General features: G+C 41.7%; 1 pseudogene; it reads right to left on the reverse strand.

Annotated features, from left to right (window-relative positions):
• Window positions 1-327: 327 nt before the first annotated feature.
• Window positions 328-627, reverse strand: LOC112314178 (COX assembly mitochondrial protein homolog pseudogene; annotated as a pseudogene).
• Window positions 628-24,386: the final 23,759 nt, after the last annotated feature.

Below are 24,386 nucleotides of genomic sequence, written 5' to 3' on the forward strand. Positions count from 1 at the left end.
GCATCTGTGAATAATAAGGATTGATGTACGTATTTGCTAATTTAAAAAACAAGGGTTTTCAGGAACATCTATAAAGGACACATGGACAAAAGCAAAGCGGGGTAAGATTGAGGGTGGGAGGTGGGGATGGTTGGGGTGGGGGGAGTTGTGGAGGGAAAATGGAGACAACTGTACTTGAACAACAATAAAAAAAAGAAAAAAAACATCTTTACTTCAGATAAAATTAATACTTCCATAATTTAGGATAAAGCAAACATACTTCCTTGAATCCATTATTTTAGGTAATTGTATCATTTGAATATTTGCCTACATGCTTGTTGGAAGCTTCTATAGTCTTTTCTTGGTAGGAATTTCAGCTTTTTTGAATGTTTCCCTTTCCTTCATGTATTCTATTTTGCATTTTTCAGAGAAAGCAGAATCATTATTGTAAGCAGTTAGAGATTCTTTTAATGCAGAATTTTCTTTCCAGTGCTTTACTACCATAAGGATTCCAGACTCCTTACAGCATTTGATAAAATCTTGAACTTGCTCAGAACATTTCTCTTGGGCCTTTTCTCTCATTATTTTAGGGATTAAAACATCTTTTTTGACATGTCTGAGACGCTGCTCTGCTGGGTCAAGCACCATCTCGGCGACAGAAGCTGTATGTATTTTTGACAGTGCGCACACCCTATCTCTTCACCCCCCAAAGAATCTCTTCAGAGTAAAGACATTCCCCAACATAACTGCATTACCACTATGCCACTCAGGAAAACTAACCCTCATCCAACAATACCATCTGATATGCAGTTTTTATTCAAATGTTTCCAATTTTTCTCAAGACTTGTAAGAGCTATTTTTGGGAAACCAGAATCCAATCAGGATTCATCCACACATTGCATTTAGTTATGTGTCTTTGTCTCCTTTAATATAAAAGTCTCCCACTTCTTTTTTTAAATGACACTGACACTTTTGCAAAGTCCAAGCCAGTTGTCTCTTAGAATGTCCCATGTTCTAAATGTGTCTGAGTGCTTCCTGGTGATCTGGTCCTGGTGAGACCTTTTGGCAAGATGGCTGCACAGGTGATGCTGTGCACTTCTCTTCGCACGCCAGAAGAGGTCACGATGCCAATTTGTGCCTCTACCTGTGAGGCTGAGTGGAGTCTTAGGTTAAGAGGATGCCCCATAGTTTTAAAAGCACGGTTCTGGGTGATGTAGAGGCTGTGCTGTCAGTTGCAAGAGAGGGAGATTGAGGCCCCAAAGAGAGGAGACGAGGCCAGGAATCACAGTTGTGATGAATGGGGCAGATAGGCAAGAAGTCCCAGCTCTGATGAGCAGCCATCTCCCTCTGAGCCTTTAGCTGGCCCAGAGCACAAAGAAACACAGTGTCAGTGTCTGGGGGCTGAGTTTTTATTTTCAGTGAAATTGGAACAAAGTTCCTTTAGGATAGATATAATTTCTTTTAAGCCTTAGGCTCAAAGTTAGAACTTTCTAAGTAGTCAAGCAGTTTTGTTACGAATAGTAACAAAAGGCAGAATAGCTAATGCCTGACATAGTGTTTTCTATGCCAGTGCCACTAGATGATTTAATATTTAATATGATTGTGGTCAAATCGAGTCGGAACAGAACAAGCCTGAAGCACTTCTAACATCGCAGCCAAGTGGCCAGGAGCCCAAAGTGATATAACCATGGTCTACTCACCAGCCTTGAGAGTAACCTTAGGGGCTGGTTGAACTCTCAGACACCACTTGGTATTTCCTAACAATGATCTGTAATGCATTTGGGAAGCCCATTTGAATCATCCAATTAGGTCATGTTTTCCAAGGGGCCCTAATGCAGAAATGCTGCCAACGACTTTGTCAAAGTGGAGCAGAATCCCCTTCACTTTACAAGGCAGTTTCGGTCACTTGCTTGTAAAGTGAGGTCCATTCTCAGTCATTCATTTGATTCTCAACACAGCCCTGTGCTGTATCCTGGGCTGATGGTACTATTCCCATTTGCCGATGAGAATGCTGAAGCTCACAGAAGTTCAGTGACTTGGGCAAAGTCACAGAAAGAATTGAATGGATGCCATAAACCCAGGCCTCGACTGCGCAGTCAGCTGTCGTTCCTACTGTGACTTTTGGAGTGACAAGTCATTAATTGTTCAGGAGATGCCCCATATACCATTGCCAGCTTGAGTTTCTAGGTTGGACTCCAGCAGTCCTTGTCTGATCAGAGAGAAAGGCTGTGTGGTTAAACTGGTCTGAAGGCATCCATTAAGGCTCTTTTTTAAAAAAGTTTAAAGATTTTATTTATTTTTAGAGAGAGGGGAAGGGAGGGTAAAAGAGAGGGAGAGAAACATCAATACGTGGTTGCCTTTCGTGAGCCCCCTACTGCAGGCCCCCTACTGGGGACCTGGCCTGCAACCCAGGCACGTGCCCTGACTGGGAATCGAACCAGTGACCTATGGTTTGCAGGTCGGCACTCAATCGACTGAGTCACACCAGCCAAGGCATCTACTAAGGCTCTTTAATGACTTTCCACAAGGTCTAGAAGACTCACTCCACTGTACCACCTAAAGTGATTTCATAGCTAGGAGGTTAAGACCAGTGGCTCAGAGTTGGACTAAGATTGGAACCCCAGCTCTGCCTTTACTCATGTGTGACCTTGAGCTGATTATTTGACCTTGCTCAGTGTGCAGTCTTCTCATTTGTAAGATATGGGTAACCCTAGGACCTACCGCTAGGTCCTATTATTGATGAAGATTAAGTTATTTGATGGAAAGTACTTAGATCATTGATTAGCTGTTATTACATAATGTGTTTAGTGAGCATTCAGTAAGTAAACATCGTGGTGGCACTTTTTCATAAACAGTGGCTGCTATTTGCAGATGGTGTCATTGAACACTGCAGGTATTTTGTGACAGTGCTCAGAGGGGCTTCTACACTTCCCTAAGTATAGAAGCCCATGATTTGCATGTATGATGGGTTCCATGAGATAATTTTCCATCTTGTCATCAACATGCATTGAGGTAAAGTGCTAGATCAGCAGAGGTAAGAGAAATGTTTCTTGCCTTCTGGGTACTTATAGCCTGATTCAGGTAGCAGGTGGTGATGTGAGGTGTAAAAATCCATTCATAAAAGATAGAAGCTAGATAAGATAATGTTGGCCAGTAAAGATGGTTTGGTACCCTTGGGGTATGGAGAATAAGGGGGAAAGGATGGCAAGAAGCAGGACAGCAGAACAAAGCCTAGAGCAGGGGTCCTACATTTATATTAAGCCATTCCTGCACCCTCCTTACTGACCATTGAAGAAAGAGCCAATTCAATAACAGATGCCACATTAGTATAACTTCTGAGGACCTCTCAGGCCTCGCTGCCCTCAGGGTGGTTTTACCTTGTATGTCATTCTCAGAGGGTCCCGGCCACTGGTGTGGGTATCAGTCAGAGACAGATACACATGGGTCATGGCAACTCCGTACATCTATTTATCTGTCTGTGTACCTGCCTATTAATTTATCTGCCCACCCAGTTATTTATCCTCTTGTTAATCATATATCTGAACTCATGTTTGTTCATTTGTCCATCTCTGCATCCACCTGTGTAGGTCCATCCACCCACCCATCTATCAGTCCAATCATCCATCTATCCACCATCTAGCTCTGTGTCCACCTGTCCTTTCCATATTTCTATTTTCCATCTCACTCTACAAAAGATTTGCTGTGGATTGCAAAAAATTCACACCATAATAAAAAACAAGCAAATGTACACACAGATGACTGGAAAAGTGTAGGAAACCAAGACGCAGAGATGGGAACATGGAAATGAAACTTAGAACATGTGGAAAGGACACAACTGGCTGCTGCTTTAGTTGAGCTGCATATTGTCTCTTAGTTATTTGTATAATTGTCTTCACTGCAGGGGGACAATCTATCTCGTGTTCCAGGGAATTAAACCTTTTTGTTGTTTCCAGTTCAAAAAAGACTTTGTGTCATGAGACTTCCTTCTGTTTCTGGGGATAGGCAGTTGTGACTCCAAACAGTGGCTTCTAAATCAGACATGCTTGAGTTTAAATCCTGTGTCCATTACTCAGCAAATGCATGACCTTGGGCAAGGCACTGAGTCTCTCTGAGCCTTACTTTCCTCATCTGTAAACATGGGATAAGCATGGTGCCCTGCCACAAAGGGTGGCAGCCAGGATTAAGATCATGTATACACAGGGTGTACAGGATGCATAGTTAGCCTTCAATAGGTGGCAGCAATGATTACTTTTGAACAGTCTGTTGAATGTGGTTGGCTACAGACATTCACTCAGCTTCTGCATGTAGAAACCCTGGGGAGAGTCAAAGCAGAGTGCCTGTGCCCAGGATAGTGCCTGTTAGTTAGCCCTGGTTAGACAAGGAAGATACTCTCATTCCCCTGATCTCTCCTGTCAGTTAGCAATTTGATTTTCCCCTTTTCCCCAGGGTCCAGGCGAGTGGGAGGGCTTTATCAAACTGCTCTGACCCTATGGCCTAAGCTGGAAAGCAGAGACTTACCAAGCCACTGAGACTCTCCTGATCTTCCAGTGCCATCCTTTTGCATTACAGATGATTAATTGCATAGGAGACAAAGCCAGCATCCCTCTCCTTGCCTGGGATTCCCTCTATCCCTCAAGCCCCTTATAGTTGACAGTAATTCACTCTTAACCTTATATTTTGCCTGGATTGGATTTGCACCCACAAAGTCTGTATATCCCAAATTTGAGTTGAACCATTTCTCCTTGGAGATCAAGGAGTAGGAGGCAGGGGCAAGCAGTAGGTGGTGTGGCTTATTCTTTCTGAGAGCAAGAATCCATGTCTTGGTTGTGAGTATGTATATTTGTGTGTGAGGGAGGGTAGGATGAGAGCAGAACCTTTTCATTTTGTTTTTGCTTTTAAGTATCATACAAATGGTTTCTGGAATCCTCTGGCAGCTGGCAGACTTTGATTCAGCAAGCAATGAATTATATCCTCCAGTTGGTGTAAAATTACAAATATCTTCAAGATGTTCTGTGTTCTGGAAAAGGGCAGCCAACTGATGTTGGCTCTGTAGGCTGCCCTGTCTAGAGCAGAATGTAGCACCTCTCTCTCTAGAGAGAGGAAATAGGAAAGTGGGCAGAAGGCACCCACAACAGAGAGATCAGAGAATAGTATAAGTCAGGACAGCCTTTGCCAAATATGGGGTACGTAGGGAGGGGAAGGCAGGTTCTGTAGGTGACAACCCCTCAAATTAGTGTATGGGAGCAGCTATGTGGTCACCAGCACTCAGTAGAATGGACAAAGCCTCCTTTATCTATGCAGCAAATATTTACCAAGTGTCCTTATGTAGGAATAGAAAACCTAGAATATATTGTCACCAGAGCAAGACCAAGACATATAGAGGCTCCCAAGAGATTAGTTATTCATTTAACAAAGATGTGCTTTAAAAAAGATATATAATGATATGCTGATATTGAACAATGTTTTCCATTTCTGTTACTTGGGAAACTAAGTCAGTCAAAGCATGTGCCACCTGGGCCCACAGAGCCCCTCTTCTTGCTTGTGTTGAGGCTGCCTCTGGTCTCCCACACCAGCCTGTGGATCACACAGGACAAAGACTGGATTTTGTTCATCTGGAATCATAATGGCCTCTCCTCTCCTCAATGCTTTTTCTGGCTTGGTAACTAATAGCACTTAGTAAAGTTTGTCAAATGAGTAAGTTAAACTTAACTTCTCGTCTCTGTTCATGGGGTCAAGCAAAGGCAGAGAGAAAAGCAAAAGTGAATAATTCCTTAGGCATTTGTGATTGACTTTGTTACCCAGAGTTTTAATGGGCTATATCCTCCTTCTGCAATTGCCTCTGATCCCCACCCAGCTGGACCCTACCACAGGCTTCTTAGCACCCTCTTGGGCAGGGAGCTGAAGAGGTTAGGAACATGCAGTTCATAAGGTTGATTCAGCAAGTGTTTATTAGAAAGAACCATGGGTCCAACACTGTGCTGGTGCCTTTACAGATGGGACACGAGTGGCCTACTGTAATGGTAGCTCTCTGTTCTTAGGTATTGCACTTGTAAGCTGGGCCTGGCATCCTGATAAGTGCTTGACATGTGTCACCTCATTTGGTCCTCACAATGAAGTATGTTCAATTGGTATTTTTCAAAAGGATCACATCTTGGTACAATTGAGCATATTGGAAAAAGGGGGTAAGGCAAGAGACTTGGATGAGGAAAATGATGAAAAGGAAAGCCACAGATGATGTATTCAGCTTTTTCATGTTTTAATATTCTTTTCTCTGAAATAATAAAGAAACTGAATAAATTCTCTGAATAAAGAAACTGACTTTTATTAATAAAACTATTTTTAAAAAAGAAATACCAGTTAGGGATAAACTAGCATTGTGCCCTCTTCAGGAACAGAGTGAAGACTGGTCATTTTTATTTTTTGCTGTGCTAATTACTTTTATATCACCTTAGTATTAGGTAGTACCTCATGTTGGAGCAGTGTTTCTACTATAATAGTGTTTTTATTTTTGATGAGAAATATGGTAGATTAGTTCCAAGTCTTTTTCCCCCTGTGATAGGGTCATACATACGCACCCACTGTCTTGCAGCTCAGTGTCTCCGGCTGAGAGCAGAGTGTACTTCTCTCCCCACTGATGTTGAGCTTGGCCATGTGACTGGGCACAGTCAAGCCTTCAAAAGTTCTGTATCCTTTGGTCTTGTTTTCTTACCTGCAGATTAAGTTCCAGCTCTGTCCTGAGGGATAAAGATGATTGTAAAGCACCTAACTTGGTACTTGCCAAATAGTGGAAACAAAGTTATTTTTAATTAAATTTATTGGGGTTATATTGGTTAATAATATATAAGTTTCAGGTGTACAACTTTATAATATAAAATCTGTATACTCTACTACTGTGTGCTCACCTCCCAGAGTCTAGTCTTCTTCTGGCATCATATATTTAACCCCCTTTACCCTCTCAGTCCTCCCCCACTCTGTCCCCTCCTGTACCCACCCTTCTGTTGCCTGTGAGTTTGTTCTGTTTGTCCATGTGCTGCTTTTGTTTTATATCCCACAAATGAATGAGATCATATGGTTCTCGTCTTTTTCCATCTGACTTAGAAAAACACAGTTTTCTTCATCATTTTTGTTATTTTAGGGCAAGTTAATTCAGAGGGCAGTGTTTGTCATGGCTTTTACCTCAAAACCTTTGCCCTTAGCCCTCAGGAACATCCAGCCTTGAGATCACTGTGTGTGCTTGGCCCTCCTGTTGCCTCTTCTCACAATAAGGCCCTTTCATGGTCTGTTCTTGGGGTTCTCAGCTTCCGTTTCCCCTTGATTCATGTCCTCAGCAAGGCCTTAAATGTACACCTTACATCTAATCAGGGAAATTGCTTTTCACGGTGCTCTTTTGTGCTGTGGTCATACTCACCTTTCCGATTGCTTCTCTGGAAGGGAGGTTTGGCCCCTTCCCAGCTCACTGTGGTGGCCAGTGTCTTAGCTGCAGGGCCCCAGCCCAGTGCCTGGGAGTGGACCACTTGAAAGCCATCTTAAAAAATATAGCTACTGGGTACCTATGAAAAAGAGGTATTAAGAAGAAATTCTCATGGGGAGTTAAAAAAACATGAGTCAATGAGTTAATGAGTAAATGATTTTTTTATCCAAAAACAATGAAATTTCATTAAAACATATTTAATATATGGAAATTCAACAATTCGCTAGATGAAGAGAAAGAGGGAAAGGTACCCAGTGTGCATGTACACACACATACACACACACTTTTTAATGATTTGGGCCATTCTAGCTGCCAGTACTTTCAGTGGTTACAGACCTAGTGAACATAGGTGGGAAATTAAAATATGACCTTTTTCAGTTGGTCTCAGTTTTTATGAACCTTACAAAGAGGTAGTGTTTTGTCATTTTTGTGTTGAAAGGTTTTTTTTAAAACAGGAGCCATCTACTCCATTTTATGCTCAGCTGAAGAAACAGATCTGTTGCAATCGCAGAGGAAACAGTGGCTGTACCACATTTACTGAGAGATGTGGTGTCCAACGTGGTGCTGTCCTAAGGAATTTTCAAGAACATTTTTAATAATGTGTGATTTTTACCAACCCTTTTGGGTCAGGGACCCAAACCAAGGTCTTTTGCCCAGTGCTGTTTACACCAGTAAAACAAGACTGAATTTGGTAAAGCACAGCAGAAACTTTGTCCTTTGATCAAGGAATCGAGAAGGAGGAGCTCATGCTCTAAAGATACCTTCTCCCCAGCTGGAGAGGAGCCTTCTGTACTTATAGGCTGTGGCATCCAGGGATTACATTCTTTTAGACATTCATAGTCATTCTTCTGTTGCACTCAGCACTTCTGCCCATGGTCCATTTTGTAAATGATGCCTCATTGCCATCTTAATTTTTGCACTCAGCACCCTAGTCTTTGCACTTGGGAGTCCTTTTCAGTTGCTGTAAGCAAGGATATTTTGTGACATAGTTTAGGTATTGAGAAATATTAGGGTGTTTTGGATAACAGATCAGTGACATGTGCAGATGCCACTAGTAAGAATTCTAAGTCTTTATTCAAGTCACTAATAAAAGTAGGGAATCATAATAACATTTTAATTTTAATTATGGAATATTTGAAATGTATGGGGAAGTATAAAAAATAACACAACACATCTACATACCTGCCATCCAGATTTTGCCATATTTGCTTTTGAATTTGATGAATGTCATGTGACGGTGAGAATGTAGGATGCTGGTGGGAGTATAAACAGATACCATCACTTTGAAGAGAGATTATAAGCAATTCAAATAGAGTTATAGAGACATCACCCATACCCTTCAACCAAGAAATCTTATTTCTAGGAATGTACCCTAAATAAAGTCTCACATGCAATAGAGCCAAGTAATGCACATTATAATAGCAAAATTTGGGGAATGACTTAAACATACATCAGTGTAGAATATCCATAAAATGAAATATTGTTATTAAAATAAGTATGTAAAACTTATCAACGTGTATAAATCTCAAATACATAATATTGAATGAAAAGAAGCAAGTAGTAAAAGAATGTTTCTGATAAAAACATATCCAGGGTTTTTAAAAGGAAAGAAAAATACTGCAGTTATTAAAGTACTTGGTGCTGCAAATGGCTTTTGGAGTCACACTCACCTGGGTAAAATCCTGGGTTTGAGCTTTACAACCAGAGGTGAGTTGTAGAAATTCCCTGAAAATCAGTTTCCTTTTCTAGTAAATGGGAACAACAATAATGCCTATTTTACAGATTTACAGCTGTGAGAATCGAATAATATGTATGTAAATTGTTTAGCACAGTAATAAATGCTGGATAAATATTGAATTCTAGTTCCATTCCTCTTGCTCAGGCTAGTGAAACATAAATAGAAACAGGTAATAGAAAATGTAGATGGGGAGGACAGGGAGGAAGCTAAATCACAGTTGTATTCACAACTGGTTCTGGGAGTAGCATCATGGGGGAGAAGAACCCCATGACTGAGAAAGTGCACATAAGCACAAGGCAGGGAGTGAAACAGCTGGAAGCATTCAGAGAAAAACAACCCAACCCAGTGGGTAACCCAATCCAGTTGAATGAGCTGGGAAGCGTGGCAAACTGGAGATTAAGAGAAGAAAACACATTCACACTCTTGGAAGAAAATACTAGTGGAAAAACAAAGCCCCAGATTAGGACTGAGCTGGCTTGTGCTCACATCCTTGTCCTGTCCCCGAGGCCTTCCCACTTTTTAGGTTACATCTTTATGAACCCTCATCAATTTTATTCAGGTTTTGGTCTGGAAACCTATGGAATATAATGGTCCATGCTTCTCTGGAATCAATCTTCACTTACCCTACCTGTGTTTTCAGGGAACACATAAACTGTCATGACTTTATAAAATCTTATCCTGATAAAAACCCTGAAATGATGGTGTGAAGGATTTCAGACATAACCCGTTGCTTCAGGTGGAGAAGAACAAAGGCTGGTCAAGGTAACTCTTATTACCTTGAAAACTACCCTCTGTTCTCCAGCACACGTTTCCCTTCCTTCCCCTTCCGATGGCTCTCAGTTTTTTTTTTTTAATTTATTTTTTATTGTTATTTAATTACAGTTCTATGCCTTTTTCTCCCCTTCCCTCCCCCCCACCCCAGCTGAACCCACCTCCCTCCCCCACCATCCCCCCCGATTTTGTCCATGTGTCCTTTATAATAGTTCCTGCAATCCCCTCTTCCCACTGTCCCCACCCCACTCCACCCTGGCCACTGCTAGACTGTTCACCCCCTCAATGTCTCTGGTTGTATTTTGTTTGCTTTTTTCTTTTGTTGATTATGTTCCAGTTAAAGGTGAGATCATATTTGTCCCTCACCTCTTGGCTTATTTCACTTAGCATAATGCTCTCCAGTTTCATCCATGCTGTTGCAAAGGGTATAAGCTCCTTCTTTCTCTCTGCTGCGTAGAATTCCATTGTGTAAATATACCATGGTTTTTGGATCCACTCGTTTGCTGATGGGCACTTAGGTTGCTTCCAGTACTTGGCTATTGTAAATTGTGCTGCTATGAACATTGGGGTGCACAGGTTCTTTTGGATTGGTGTTTCAGTGTTCTTAGGGTATAATCCCAGCAGCAGAATTGCTGGGTCAAAGGGCAGTTCCATTTTTAGTTTTCTGAGGAAATTCCATATTGTTTTCCACAGTGGCCTCACCAGTCTGCATTCCCACCAACAATGCACTAGGGTTCCCTTTTCTCCACATCCTCTCCAACATTTGTTTGTGGATTTGTTTATGCTGGCCACTCTGACTGGTGTGAGATGGTACCTCATTGTGGTTTTAATTTGCATCTCTCTGATGGCTAGTGATGCTGAGCATCTTTTCATATGTCTCTGGGCCCTCTGTATGTCTTCATTGGAGAAGTGTCTGTTCAAGTCCTTTGCCCATTTTTTAATTGGGTTGTTTGTCTTCTTGGAGTGCAGTCGTGTGAGTTCTTTATATATTTTGGAGATCAGGCCCTTGTCTGAGGTATCATTGGCAAATATGTTTTCCCATACTGTTGGTTCTCTTTGTAATTTGGTGCTATTTTCTTTAGCCTTGCAGAAGCTTTTTATTTTGATGAGGTCCCATTTGTTTATTCTTTCCTTTATGTCCCTTGCTTTAGGGGACATGTCTATGAGGATGTTGCTGCATGGAATGTCTGATATTTTCCTGCCAATGTTTTCCTGGAGGACTTTTATGGTGTTACAACTTATGTTTAAGTCTTTTATCCATCTTGAGTTTATTTTTGTGTATGGCGTAAGTTGGTGATCGAGTTTCATTTTTTTGCATGTAGCTGTCCAGATCTCCCAACACCATCTGTTGAAGAGGCTGTTTTTGCTCCATTTTATGCTCCTGCCTCCTTTGTCAAATATTAATTGACCGTAAAGACTTGAGTTTATTTCTGGGCTCTCTGTTCTGTTCCATTGGTCTATGTGCCTGTTTTTTTATGCCAGTACCAGGCTGTTTTGATTACAGTGGCCTTGTAATACAGTTTGATATCAGGTATTGTGATCCCTCCTACTTTGTTCTTCTTTCTTAAAATTGCTGCAGCTATTCAGGGTCGTTTATAGTTCCATATGAATTTCTGAAATGTTTGTTCTATATCTGTGAAATATGTCACGGGTACTCTAATAGGGATTGCATTGAATCTATAAATTGCTTTGGGTAGTATGGCCATTTTGATGATGTTAATTCTTCCAATCCATGAACATGGTACATGCTTCCATTTGTTTGTGTCTTCCTTAATTTCTTTCTTCAATGTTGTGTAGTTTTCCGAGTACAGGTCTTTTACCTCCTTGGTTAGGTTTATTCCTAGGTACTTTATTTTTCTTGTTGCTATATCAAATGGGATTTTTTTCCTGATTTCTGTTTCTGCAGTTTCGTTGTTGGTGTACAGGAATGCCTTTGATTTCTGAGTATTGACTTTGTATCCAGCTGTTTTGCCAAATTCATTTATTAGGTCGAGTAGTTTTTTGGTGGAGTCTATAGGATTTTCCATGTACACTATCATGTCATCTGCAAACAGTGACAGTTTCATTTCCTCCTTTCCAATTTGGATGCCTTTTATTGCTTTTTCTTGTCTGATTGCTGTGGCTAGGACTTCCAAAACTATGTTGAATAGGAGTGGTGAGAGAGGGCATCCTTGTCTAGTTCCTGATCTTAGTGGGAAAGCTCTAAGATTTTGTCCATTGAATATGATGTTGGCTGTAGGTCTCTCATATATGGCCTTTATTATGTTGAGGAATGCTCCCTCTATTCCCTCTTTGCTGAGTGTTTTTATCAGAAATGGGTGCTGTACCTTATCAAATGCTTTTTCTGCATCTATTGATATGATCATGTGATTTTTGTCTTTGCTGTTGTTGATGTGTTGTATTATGTTTATTGATTTGCAAATATTGTACCATCCTTGCATCCCTGGGATGAATCCCACTTGGTCATGGTGTATGATCTTTTTAATGTATTGCTGGATGTGGTTTGCCAATATTTTGTTGAGAATTTTAGCATCTATGTTCATCAGATATATTGGCCTGAAGTTTTCTTTCTTCGTTGTGTCTTTGTCTGGTTTTGGGATTAGGATGATGCTGGCTTCATAAAAAGAGTTTGGGAGTCTTCCATCAGTTTGGATTTTTTCGAATAATCTGTGAAGGATAGGGGTTAGCTCTTCCTTAAATGCTTTGTAGAATTCTCCTGTAAAACCATCTGGTCCAGGGCTTTTGTGTGTTGGGAGTGTTTTGATGACTGCTTCAATTTCCTCTGCTGTTATTGGTCTGTTCAGGTTTTTGCTTCTTCTTCATTCAGTTTTGGATGATTATATTTTTCTAGAAATGTGTCCATTTCACCTAGGTTTTCAAATTTCTTGGCATGCAGTTCTTCATAGTAATTTCTTACAATCCTTTGTATTTCTGTGGCATCAGTTGTAATCTCTCCTCTTTCATTTCTAATTGTGTTTATTTGGTTCCTCTCTCTTTTTGTCTTGATGAGCCTACTTAAAGGCTTGTCGATTTTGTTTATCTTTTCAAAGAACCAGCTCCTGGATTCATTGATCCTTAGAATTGTGCTTTTAGTCTCTATGTCATTTAGTTCTGCTCTGATCTTGGTTATTTCCTTCCTTCTGCTTGCTCTGGGCTGTCTTTGTTGTTGTTCCTCCAGTTCTTGTTGGCATAGGGTTAGGTTGTTTGTTTGAAATGTTTCTATCTTTTTAAGGTAGGCCTGTATTGCTATGAACTTCCCTCTCAGGACTGCCTTTGCTGTGTCCCATAGGTTTTGGGTTGTTGTCAGTTCATTTTCATTTGTTTCCAGAAAGTTTTTGATTTCTTCCCTAATCTCATTCTTGATCCATTCATTATTTAATAGCATGCTATTCAGCCTCCATGATTTTGAGGGTTTGGGGTTTTTTCCTTTCGGGTTGGGTTCTAGTTTCAGTCCCTTGTGGTCAGAGAAAATGCTTGATATGATTTCAATTTTCTTGAATTTGTTGAGGCTTGCTTTGCATCCTATCATATGGTCTATCTTTGAAAAAGTTCCATGGACACTTGAAAAGAATGTGTATTTAGCTTCTTTGGGATGAAAACCTCTATATATATCAGTTAAGTCCATTTCCTCTAGGGTATTGTTAAGTGACACAATATCCTTGTTGATATTTTGTCTGGAAGACCTGTCCATTTTTGATAGTGGGGTGTTAAAGTCCCCTACTATAATTGTGTTGCTGTCAATATCTTTCTTGAAATCCTCCAAGATTTTCTTAATGTATTTGGGTGCTCCTATGTTGGGTGCATATATATTTACAATGTTTATGTCTTCTTGCTGGATTCTTCCTTTGAGTATTATGAAGTGACCTTCTGGGTCTCTCTTTATGGCCCTTCTTTGGAAGTCTATTTTGTCCGATATGAGTATTGCTACCCCTGCTTTTTTTTCCTGTCCGTTTGCTTGGAAAATTTGTTTCTAGCCCTTCACTTTCAGTCTGTATAAGTCTTTTGTCCTGAGATGGGTCTCTTGTAGGCAGCATATGTGTGGGTCATGTTTTCTTATCCATTCAGCTATTCTATGTCTTTTGATTGGAGCATTTAATCCATTTACGTTTAAGGTTATTATCGATAGGAAGTTATTCATTGCCTTTATTCCTACCTGTGTTCCTCTGTCTTTCTCTTTTCCTTCCTTTCCTTAAAGCAGTCCCTTTAGCATCTCTTGCAGAGCTGGTTTGGTGGGAGTGTATTCTTTTAGACTTCTTTTGTCTGGGAAACTCTTTATTTGACCTTCTATCTTGATTGAGAGCCTTGCTGGGTAAAGTAGCCTTGGTTGCAGGCCTCTGTTTCTCATTACTTGGAATATTTTTTGCCATTCTCTTCTGGCTTGGAGCGTTTCCATTGAGAAGTCAGTTGCTAACCTTATTGGGGCTCCCTTGTACGTTACTTCCTTTTTCTCCCTTGCTGCTTTTAAGATCCTCTCTTTGTCTTGGAAATTTGCCATTTTAATTATGATGTGTCTTGCAGTGGGTCTCTTTGGGTTCCTCTTGCTTGGGACTCTCTGTGTTTCCTGAATTTGGGTGACTTTTTCTCTCCTCAGATTAGGGAAATTTTCCATCATTACTTTTGCAAACAGGTTTTCTATCCCTTGCTCTTCTTCTTCTCCTTCTGGTATTCCTATTATAAGGATATTGTTATGTTTCATGTTGTCCTGCATTTCCCTTATTGCCTCTTCATCCTTTCTGAGCCTCTTTTCCTTTTCTTGCTCTTTCTGGGTGTTTTTTTCTACTTTGCCCTCCAGCTCGCTGATCCGATCTTCTGCTTCATCAAGTCTGCTTTTCATTCCTTCTACTGTGTTCTTCAATTCAGAAATTGTATTCTTCATTTCCTCTTGGCCCTTGTTGATAGTTTCTATTTCCTTTTTCATGTTGATATAGTTTGCAGTGAGTTCATTGTAGTTTCCTTGTAGTTTCTGGTAGTTCTCTTCGAGCTCAGAGAGCTCAGTGAGCTTCCTGATAACCATTGCTTTGAACTCAGTATCTGATAGTTGACTTGCCTCTTTTTCAGTTAGCATTCTTTCTGAGACTTCCTCTTTTCCTTTCATTTGGGAATTGTTTCTTTGTCTTCCCATTGTTTGTGAGACTCTTCTTGTTAGCCTCTGCTTCTTAAATTGCTCTATTCTGACTCCCTGGGTTTATGGTATGAACTTCTATGGTAGAGTGCCAATGGGATTCGGTGGTGCTGTCTCCTTAATCTCCTGTGCTCACTGGTCTTGAGATGACATTTATGGGTGTAACACAGTCTAACTCTGGTCTTTTCAGCACTCCAGGTTTTGTTGTCTCACCTGTGGGAAAAAGAGAAAGGGGGGAGAAAAAAAAAAGAAGGGAAGGAGGGAAAAAGGAAATAGAAAAGGAGGAAAGGAAGGAAGGAAGGAAGAAGGAATAAAGAAAGATTGGAGGCAAGATAAGAAGGAATTTTAACAAAAATTAAAACATAGAAATAGATAAAAGAAGGCAGGAAGAAAGCATAAAAAAGGTAAAGGATGGGAGGAAGAAGGAATGAAAAAAAAAGAAAGGAAGTAGGAATTCAGGGGGAAAGGAGGAAAGGGAAAAAAAAAAAAATCTTCTGCTGGCTTTAAACCGGTCAGGTTAGTTCTGCTGGTCTTCCTGTCTGTGCAACGGGAGGGGGTGGTTGGAAGGATTGGTTTCACTTTTCTCCCTTCCTGGGCCACACTCTTCACTGTTGTTCAGCCTGCAGTCTCCCCCAGCCCTGCAGCTCCCCTCTGCTGGGTGTTCTGCCTTTGTCCTAGAGAGCTAGTAGGCCCTGCAGGGCTCTGTGTGCAGGTGTTAGGTAGGCGTTGTAGGTGTGGTCCCTGGCAGGCAGCCAGGCCGTTGATCAGCCAATCCAGCCGCTTTGGGCTTGGGTCGCGGGCAGCCAGCGGATCCAGCAGCCCTGGGCTTGAGTCTCTAGGGCTGGCAGGGCCAGGGCCACTGTGGGACTGAGTCACGCGGCACTTGGGTCCGCTGTTTTGGGCCTGTGTGTGGAGCAGCTAGCCTCTGCTTCAGATGCTCTCCCACCTGAGGTTTCAGGTGTGGGCGTCCCGCCGGGGTTTCATGTGTGGGCCCCCAGTTTGCTAATCTGTGTGCGTGCAACTGGGCCTCAGGTGAACGCCGGGGCTGCTAATCCCGAGCTCGCAGTCCAGGGGCTGAGCGGGGAGGGGCGCCAGGGGCCGTGGCTGCTGCCGAGAGTTCTCTGACTAGCCCCTGAGTGCCTCTATTTTCTTTTTCTTTTTGAGAAATTCTTCCTATTCAAGCCCCCCTGGTCCAAACAAGCACCTGGCTGCTCACAGCTCAGCCTGGCCCTCTCCCAAAACTCCTGCAGCAGCCCCTGCGCCTGGGCTGGGGCTTCTGCCGCCCTTGTCCCGTGCGGGTCCCGGGTCCGGGGACCTTATTGTCCTTAAGCACTCTTCTTACCGTCAGATCTTTCAATGTCCTCTATCTTTGGTCTCTGATCTTCATATATGCTGGTATACTGTTGGCTGTTTGCTCTGTTCCTCAGATCAGCTAGGTATTTCCCTGGCGTTGAGGGGAAGTGGACTCCGCTCCCACCTATGTTGCCACCATCTTCCCCACCCAATGCCCTCCCAATGGCTCTCAGTTTTATTTGTCCTCTTGTCCATAGCGCATCCCCAAGGACCGGAACAAGGTCTGTCACAGAGTTGGCATGCAGTAAAAGGTTTGTCGAATGAATGAATGGGTAGATTTCATGGAAGACTTGAGAGTGAAAGTTCATTAGTGCAGGGAGGAGCATTTTGGGCAAAGCAACTAGCACAAGTGAAAAGGAATAATGAGGAGACTGGTTAGACAGCCTATGTACTTCCCAGTGGTAGCACTTGGCCTACTTCATTGGAATTCTCTGTCTACTTGGCTGCTTTCCACAAACATTATAAGTTTCTGAAGGCAGGGGCCTTGTTTATCTTGTTCACCACTGTATTTTCAGTGTGCCAGCTCATTGTGGGTTCCCAGTACTCAATGGTTATAGAATAAATGATGAAGGGCCTGAAGGAAGAGCAATGGGATATGAGGCTCACTGTTAAGTGCTTTAGATCTTAAGCAAAGGAGTTTGTATTTTGGTCTGTAAAAAATGGGGAGCCATGGAAGTTTTATCTTGTTGTGTTTTAAAGTATTTTTAAGAATTTTTTTATCTATTTAGTTTTTAACTTTTAATTTTGAAGAAATTATAGATTCCCAGGAGGTTGCAAAAAAAAGATACAGGGAAGTCATACACTCCTTTACCCCAGCTTCTCTCAATACATCCATGATCATGTAAGATATTTAACCACACTACAACAGCAGAACCAAGAAACTGACACTGTCACAATCCATAGAGCTTATTCAGATTTCACCAATCTATATGCACTGATCTGTGTGTGTATGTATAACTATTTTACCACAGGTGTAGCTTTGAGTGACCATCATCACAAACGAGATACTCAATTGTGCCATCACCACAAGACTCTCATGTGCCACCGCTTCATAATCACACCCATTCCCTCATTTTTTATACTTGGCAACTTGGCAGAAGACCAAACAGAGAGGCTACCAGAGCACAGGTTATATTTGCATCTAGGGATGGATGAGATTTTCTAAGGAGTGACAGGAAGTTGAGCAGAGGACAGAGGGCATAACCTTGAGAAACACTGGCCAAGACACTTAACGCGCGCAATGAAGGGGAAGCCACTGTGCTGGACATTAGGTGATCACTGTGTGATATTTGCAGGAGCAGGGCAGTAGGCAGAAGCATGGTGGGGTGGGCAAGGTAATGAAGGAGAGGTAAAGCAGGAGAGGCAGAGAGTATAGTGTGAGCTTTTAAGAAGTCTGACAACAAAGAGAGAGAGAGAGAGAGAGAGAGAGAGATAGGGAGGATCTTCAGGTACTCACCAAGGACCCCACAACATGTGGTGCTTTCTGCGACCGTGGACACACCTAATAACCCATCAGGTATATCTTTTCTGTGTGCCACTGTGCTCAGGAAGCTGCTGTCAATTGATCTAAACTAACTCTTGACTAACACCTACTTGCCATCTTAGGGGTAGCCAAGGAATGTTGCTTTAGGACTATGAGAAATGAATAAGTCTGTGAGTTCATGACAAGCTAATAAGTGAAGGGAGGAAATGTGGGGAGTATATGGGCTGGTGGATCTGATGGAGCAAGGCCCCTGAGGTTGTGGGGAGCATAAGTGGAGAGGTCAGTTTTGAAGGAAGAATCAGAAAGTAACTGGGTAAGAATGGGCAAAGAAGATGGAGATTAGGATGTGAAGAGGAGGGAGGCTGAGGCCACAATTTTCTCAATAATGTGGGAGGTCATTGCAGTAGAAGACAAGAGAATAGGGACTGCTTGATTGCTTGAAGAGAGTGATAAAGAACCAGAGCAACCTTATTTCTCTGTAATACCAGTCACCAACTGGAAGACATTGTAGTCACTATCTGTTTGCCTTTGGGCTACCTTTTCTCTTTAGGACATACTCGTGAACCCCATGCAGACAAGGGGTTGTCTCTTATTGACTCTATATCCCTGGCATCTAGAACAATGCTTGACACATAGTAGGACTCAATTAATATTTATTGAATGGATGAAAGAATAAACAGGGGGAGGAGCAAAATGACTGGTGAGCATCACAGAGGACCTGGCTGAGGCTGGAAGTAATCCCTCCCTCTCCTAATGTGGCCCTTGTCTTTTGTTGTCTTGCATCCGAGTATTTTATACTCACACCTTGTCTCCAGTTTTCAGTGCACATCCTTCAGGGCCAAGTCTCCACCCTGGTGTGTGCACAACATTGTGGGTGCTCAAAATTTTTTGGCTGAATTAATGGATATATGACTGAAATACTAAGCAGCTCTGGCTGTTACAAAGGTCCTTTTTGTGTTGCATTAAAATCCAGTTTCTTGTGACTTCTATACATTGGTTGATGCTTTGCAGTTTGGAATAAATAAAGCCTGTTTCTTCTTCTTTTCAATAGCCCCTCAAGTATTTGAGTGGTTGTGGTGTCTCCCCACACCACTTCCTGAGCAAAGGTACATGATTCTTGTGACTGTCCCTCATATGACTGGTTTCCAAGCCCCCTGATATCCTGGTGTCACTGGGATGGGAACTACCTGGCCCTCAGGGGTGGTTTAGATACCATCAGATAGTGCCTCCCTGAAGAACCCAGGCATCCTTGATCTAGGAACATATAGGTATGGCCTAAAACCCATTTTGATAATTTCTGCATAAAGTTTTGAAGTCAATCTCTGTGTGAGGTCCAGTGGCTCCTAAATTTAGGACCAAGGGTGTCATTGGAGCTGACTTCTGTGCTGACAGTGAGGTTCCTCCCTGCCCAGCATGACAGGTGACCTTAGGCCTGTTAAACCAGCTGCACTCTGCAGAGAGTTGTACTTTATTCTTTCTTGTATGACAGTGGGGAATGACTGCCAGGCACCTCTGGTATTTATCCTCTGAGTTCTAACAGATGAACATAATAAATAACAGGTCAGTTTGTCCTGGGAGGGGGCAGAGAGAAGCTGCATTTTCAACACCACTATGCAGAAAGGACTTTTGGTTAAAGTTGTTCTGCTCAAACTCTTCATTGCCTTCACCCCTTAGGCCCAGGCTATTTGAGGAGTTAATTGGGTCAGGTCTCAGGTTTCTGTCAGAGGAGAAGAAACTGGCCTCCAAGGGACAAAGCCATAATTCCCATTGCTAACCCAGTTGGGCCCCTTTTAAAAATAATTTATTGAGATACAATTGACATACAACAACATACATAGATTTTAGGTGTTCAGCTAAAAGAGTTTTGACAGTTTGAGACATCCATCCTGGTGTGTGCACTGCTCCAAGTAAGAGAACATTTCCATTACCCCCCAGAGTTTCCTTGTGCCCCTTCCCACACGATTCTACCTCCCTCCTAAGTACTTTCTGATCTCTGTCACTGTCAGTTCATATATTCTATTCTTTGACTCCATATAAGTGGAATCATACAGTATGCCTTCATTTGTGCCTGTCTTCTTTTGCTTGATATAATGTCTTTTTCTGCCATGTTGTTGCATGAGTTAGTAGTTTAGTTCTTTTTAGTGCTGAACAGTATTTTATTTCATGAATATGTCATAATTATCCATTGTCCTATCAGTGAACACTTAGGTTGTTTAATAGTTTTGACTATTATGAATAAAAGTTGCAATGAATATTTGTGTGTAAATCTTTGTATGGACATGTTTTTCATTCCTATTAAATATCTAGACTGAATATATGTTTGACCTTATAAGACACTGACAAAGTGGTTGTGCCATTTTATACATGCCCCTAGGAATTTATGTGAGGTCCAGTTGCTCCACATCCTTTAGTGATGTGAACTTTTATATTTTAGCCATTTGAATACTATGTAAGTGCTATCTCATTGTGGTTTTTATTTGCATTTTCTTATGACTAATGATGTTGAGCATTTTCTTACAGGATTATTGACCATTTGTATTTTTTCTTTGGTGAAGTATCTTTTCAGGTCTTTTACACATTTTATAAATTGAAGTATTTGTAGGATTTCTTTATATATTCCGAATTTGTCAGATAGGTGCTATGTATGTATATATTTCCCAGTCTATGCACTATCTATTTGTTTTCCTTTTTTAAAAATTATTTTTACTTTTCAATTATAGTTGACGTATAATACTATATTAGTTTCAAGTGTGTACCCCAGTAATTAGACATTATATGACTTACTAAGTGATTATCCCAATAAATCTTGTACCCCTTGACACCATGCATAGTTATTAGAATATTATTGACTATCTTCCATACACTGTATTTGACATCCCCATGATATTCTGTAACAACCAGTTCATACTTGTTAATCCCTTCGCTTTTTCACCCATATCCCCCACCCAGCCCCCTTGCCATCTGGCAACCATCAAAATTTTCTCTATGAGTCTGCTTATGTTCTGTTTGTTCATTTATTTTATTTTTTAAATACAAATGGTGATAGATATGTATTTATTGTCATTTTATTGTTTATATTTTTAATCTTTCCCCCCACTCTTCTTCTTAAAGAAGACCCATTAGATTCCATGTAATGCTGGTTTAGTGGTGATTACTTCCTCTAGCTTTTTCTTGTCTGGGAAGCTCTTTGTATGTCCTTTGGTTCTAAATGATACTTTGATGGGTAGAGTAATCTTGGTTAAGGTCCTTGTGTTTCATCACTTTGAATATTTCTTGCCAATCTCTTTTGGTCTATAAAATTTTTGTTGAGAAATCAGCTGACAGTCTTATGAGAATTCCTTTGTAGTTAACTAACTGCTTTTCTCTTGCTTTTTATAAGATTCTGTCTTTTCTTTAATCTTTTGCCTTTTAATTATTTATCTTCATGTGGGCCTCTTTGTGTTCATCGTGTTTGGGATTCTCTGCACTTCCTGGACTTGTATGTCTGTTCTCTTCGTCAGGTCAGGGAAGTTTTCTTTCATTATTTTTTCAAGTAGATTTTTAATTTCTTGCTCACTCTCTTCTTCTGGCACCCCCATGGTGTGAAAGTTGGTATGCTTGAAGTTGTCCCAGAGGCTACTTACACTATCTTTATTTATTTTTTATTCTTTTTTTATCCTGTTCTGATTGGGTGTTTTTTGTTTTTTTATCTTTCAAATCACTGATATGATTATTGGCTTCATCTATTCTACTGTTGATCTTATTCTTTACTTCAGTTAATGTATCCTTCATTTCTGAATGGGTGTTTTTTTTATAGTTTCTGTGTCCTTTTTTATGCTGTTGAAGTTCCAACTAAGGTCATTGAGCATCCTTGAGGCTAGTGTTTCGAACTCTGCATTTAGTAGATTGCTTGTCCCTATTTTGTTTATTTCTTCCTCTGGAGTTTCGTTCTGTTCTTTCATTTTGGACATATTTCTTTGTTTCCTCATTTTGGCAGCCTCCCTGTGTTTGTTTCAATGTATTTGGTAGAGCTGCTATGTCTCCCAGAGTTGGTAGAGTGGCCTTATGCAGTAGGTATTCTGCAGGATCCCATGGTACAGCCTTTCCAATCACCCAAGCTGGGCACTCCAGGTATGCCCCCGCTTACTGTTTGGGCTGTATATACCCTTCTGTTGTAGTTGAGCTTTGATTTCTGTTGGAACATCAATGGGAGAGATTTATCCCCAAGCCAGTTAGCTGCAAAGACTGGCTGCAACCCCCACCACCATCGTTGATCAGCTGTTCAGAGGATCATTCCACAGAGGACTTACTTTGTGAAGGCTCTGTTGCCTGCTGAGTCTGCCCGTTGAGTGTGTTGCTTGTGGATGTGGTTGGGTTATGTTTCTATGTAGTCTGAAGCTGTCCACCAGGTGTGCTGGCTCTGGGACCTCATGAGAGGTATAAGCCAAGGTCAGCTGCCATCTGTTTTCTGCCCAGGGTCAACCAACATGAGCTACAAAGTGATATGCAGATGGCTGCTACTTATGCTGGGCTTCGAGATGTCCAGGCTAGGCCAAGCTGTGAACCAAGGCTGGCTGCTGCTAGTGCCAGTCTTGGGGCCACTTATTAAGAGGTATGGCACATGCAGAGGCCAGATGCTGCTTATTTGAGAGATTTTAGGAAAGTGTGAAGCATGAGCCAAAACAGACCATTCATATAGAATAGCCACTGGAAACAGCTTGGGAGGGCCAAATTGGGTGGGGCAGGGTCTCAGGGAATCACCAGGTGGAAGGAATTGTGTGAGCTAGATTGATGGAGACTCCGATATGGTGCCTGCCTGCTGGCTCTGTGTGTTTGAGGGGGGAATAGGGTGGGGCCGGTGTTGCAAAAAAAGAACAATGGCCTCTGCAGAAAGCTGCTACCCAGGTCTTGCCCTGATGCCAGACACTTCAGTTCCTCCCTGTATGTCCCTGGTTCCTTTCATGTTGCTGTCCCAGCACTGGAGCTTAGAGAAAGTGAGTCTGAGTAAGTTCATGCATGGGCCCTTTAAGAGAATCTGTCTGGGGGCAGTTCAGAGGCCCTCTCTCTCACTCAGCCACAATCTCTGCTGGTTTTTACAGCCAGAACTTATGGGAACTTCTGTTCCTGGCACTGGAACCTGAGCTGAGGAGTCTAGGGTGGGGTTGGGACCCCTCGCTTTTCAGGGGGAACAACCTCTGCATCCAAGATAACTCTCCTGATTTTTATCCACCACATATGGGTGCTAGACCAGCCAGTTCTGTGTCTCTGACCCTCCTCCAGTCTTGAGGTGGTTTCTTTAATTCCATAGTTGTAAGACTTCATTCAGCTAGATTTCTGAATGATGGTGGTTCTATAGTGTAGTTGTAATTTTGATGTACATCTATTCATTTTCTTAAAGGTGTGTTTTGATGAGGAGAAATATTTCATTTTGATGACATAATTTTTTCTTTTATTTTTAGTGCTAGGTGGTCTATTTTTCATCTGAGTGGTTGTTTTCAGCCATGAGAGTAGGTCTAAAAGCCCAAAAATAATCTGGAATAATTGGGAGTCAGGGGTGAAAGGAAGAAACTTCACCCTTTAAGTAAACAGCAACTCTGGAGCATGGTGCTTTGAAAAGGCACAAGGTTACTGAGGAGTAATCAGAAGATCTAGAGTCAAGACTTGGCTCAACATTTTACTAATTGAGTAACCAATTTACTTATCTGTGAAATGGGCATAATCATATTTGCTCATGACATCATAATAGGTTGAATAATGGGATCTGAATAAATTCTGAAAGCTGTAAGGTACTCAAAGAGTGACTGTGAGCATTATGTGAATAACTACCACTATTATTATCATCAGGCCTACAGAAGTTCATTACACTGCTTGTGTTATTTTACCCCTCCTCCTCCCCCAGCCCTTACTCCTGAGCATCTCACTGCTCAAGAGCATCTTTTTGGGGGGACTGGCAGAAATAAAAATTGTAAAACCCAAATCCATCATATTACATGCTTGCATTTGCAGGAAATGTCCTTGTAGTATATTAGTGCCATGGGGCTGTCTGTGGGGCAGTGGGCTCTGTGCAGTGGGAGGGCTACAGGAGAGTCTGAGAGGTAGACAGTTGATGGGGATTCCCACCCAAATCCCTGAGCAAGCTGCCAAACAGGTCTTGTCTTTTCACCTCTAATGGCTTCTTTCATTAATTTCCCCCTGCATGTTGTAATTTTTAAGATATGATTTTGAAGCAGGGTGCAGCCAAGAGGAGGGCCCCAAGAAGGGATTTGTAATGGGGTCCAGAACTCAAGGTGTCCAGGAAATATTAGAAATATCTATATAGGATGTCCTCACCCTCACAAGCCTGAGCCAGGGGAAGGGACACATGGAACAGGGCCATTCGGAGCTGTTTTGGGTAGCAACAGCTTTGCAGCTAACCCCCCCCCCCCATGGTCGTTTAACATATCTATAACCTTAACTGGTTTCATAGATATGTTAAATAGCTGTGCCCAGG

Source organism: Desmodus rotundus, chromosome 5, assembly GCF_022682495.2.
Source record: "Desmodus rotundus isolate HL8 chromosome 5, HLdesRot8A.1, whole genome shotgun sequence".
Classification (NCBI taxonomy): domain Eukaryota; kingdom Metazoa; phylum Chordata; class Mammalia; order Chiroptera; family Phyllostomidae; genus Desmodus; species Desmodus rotundus.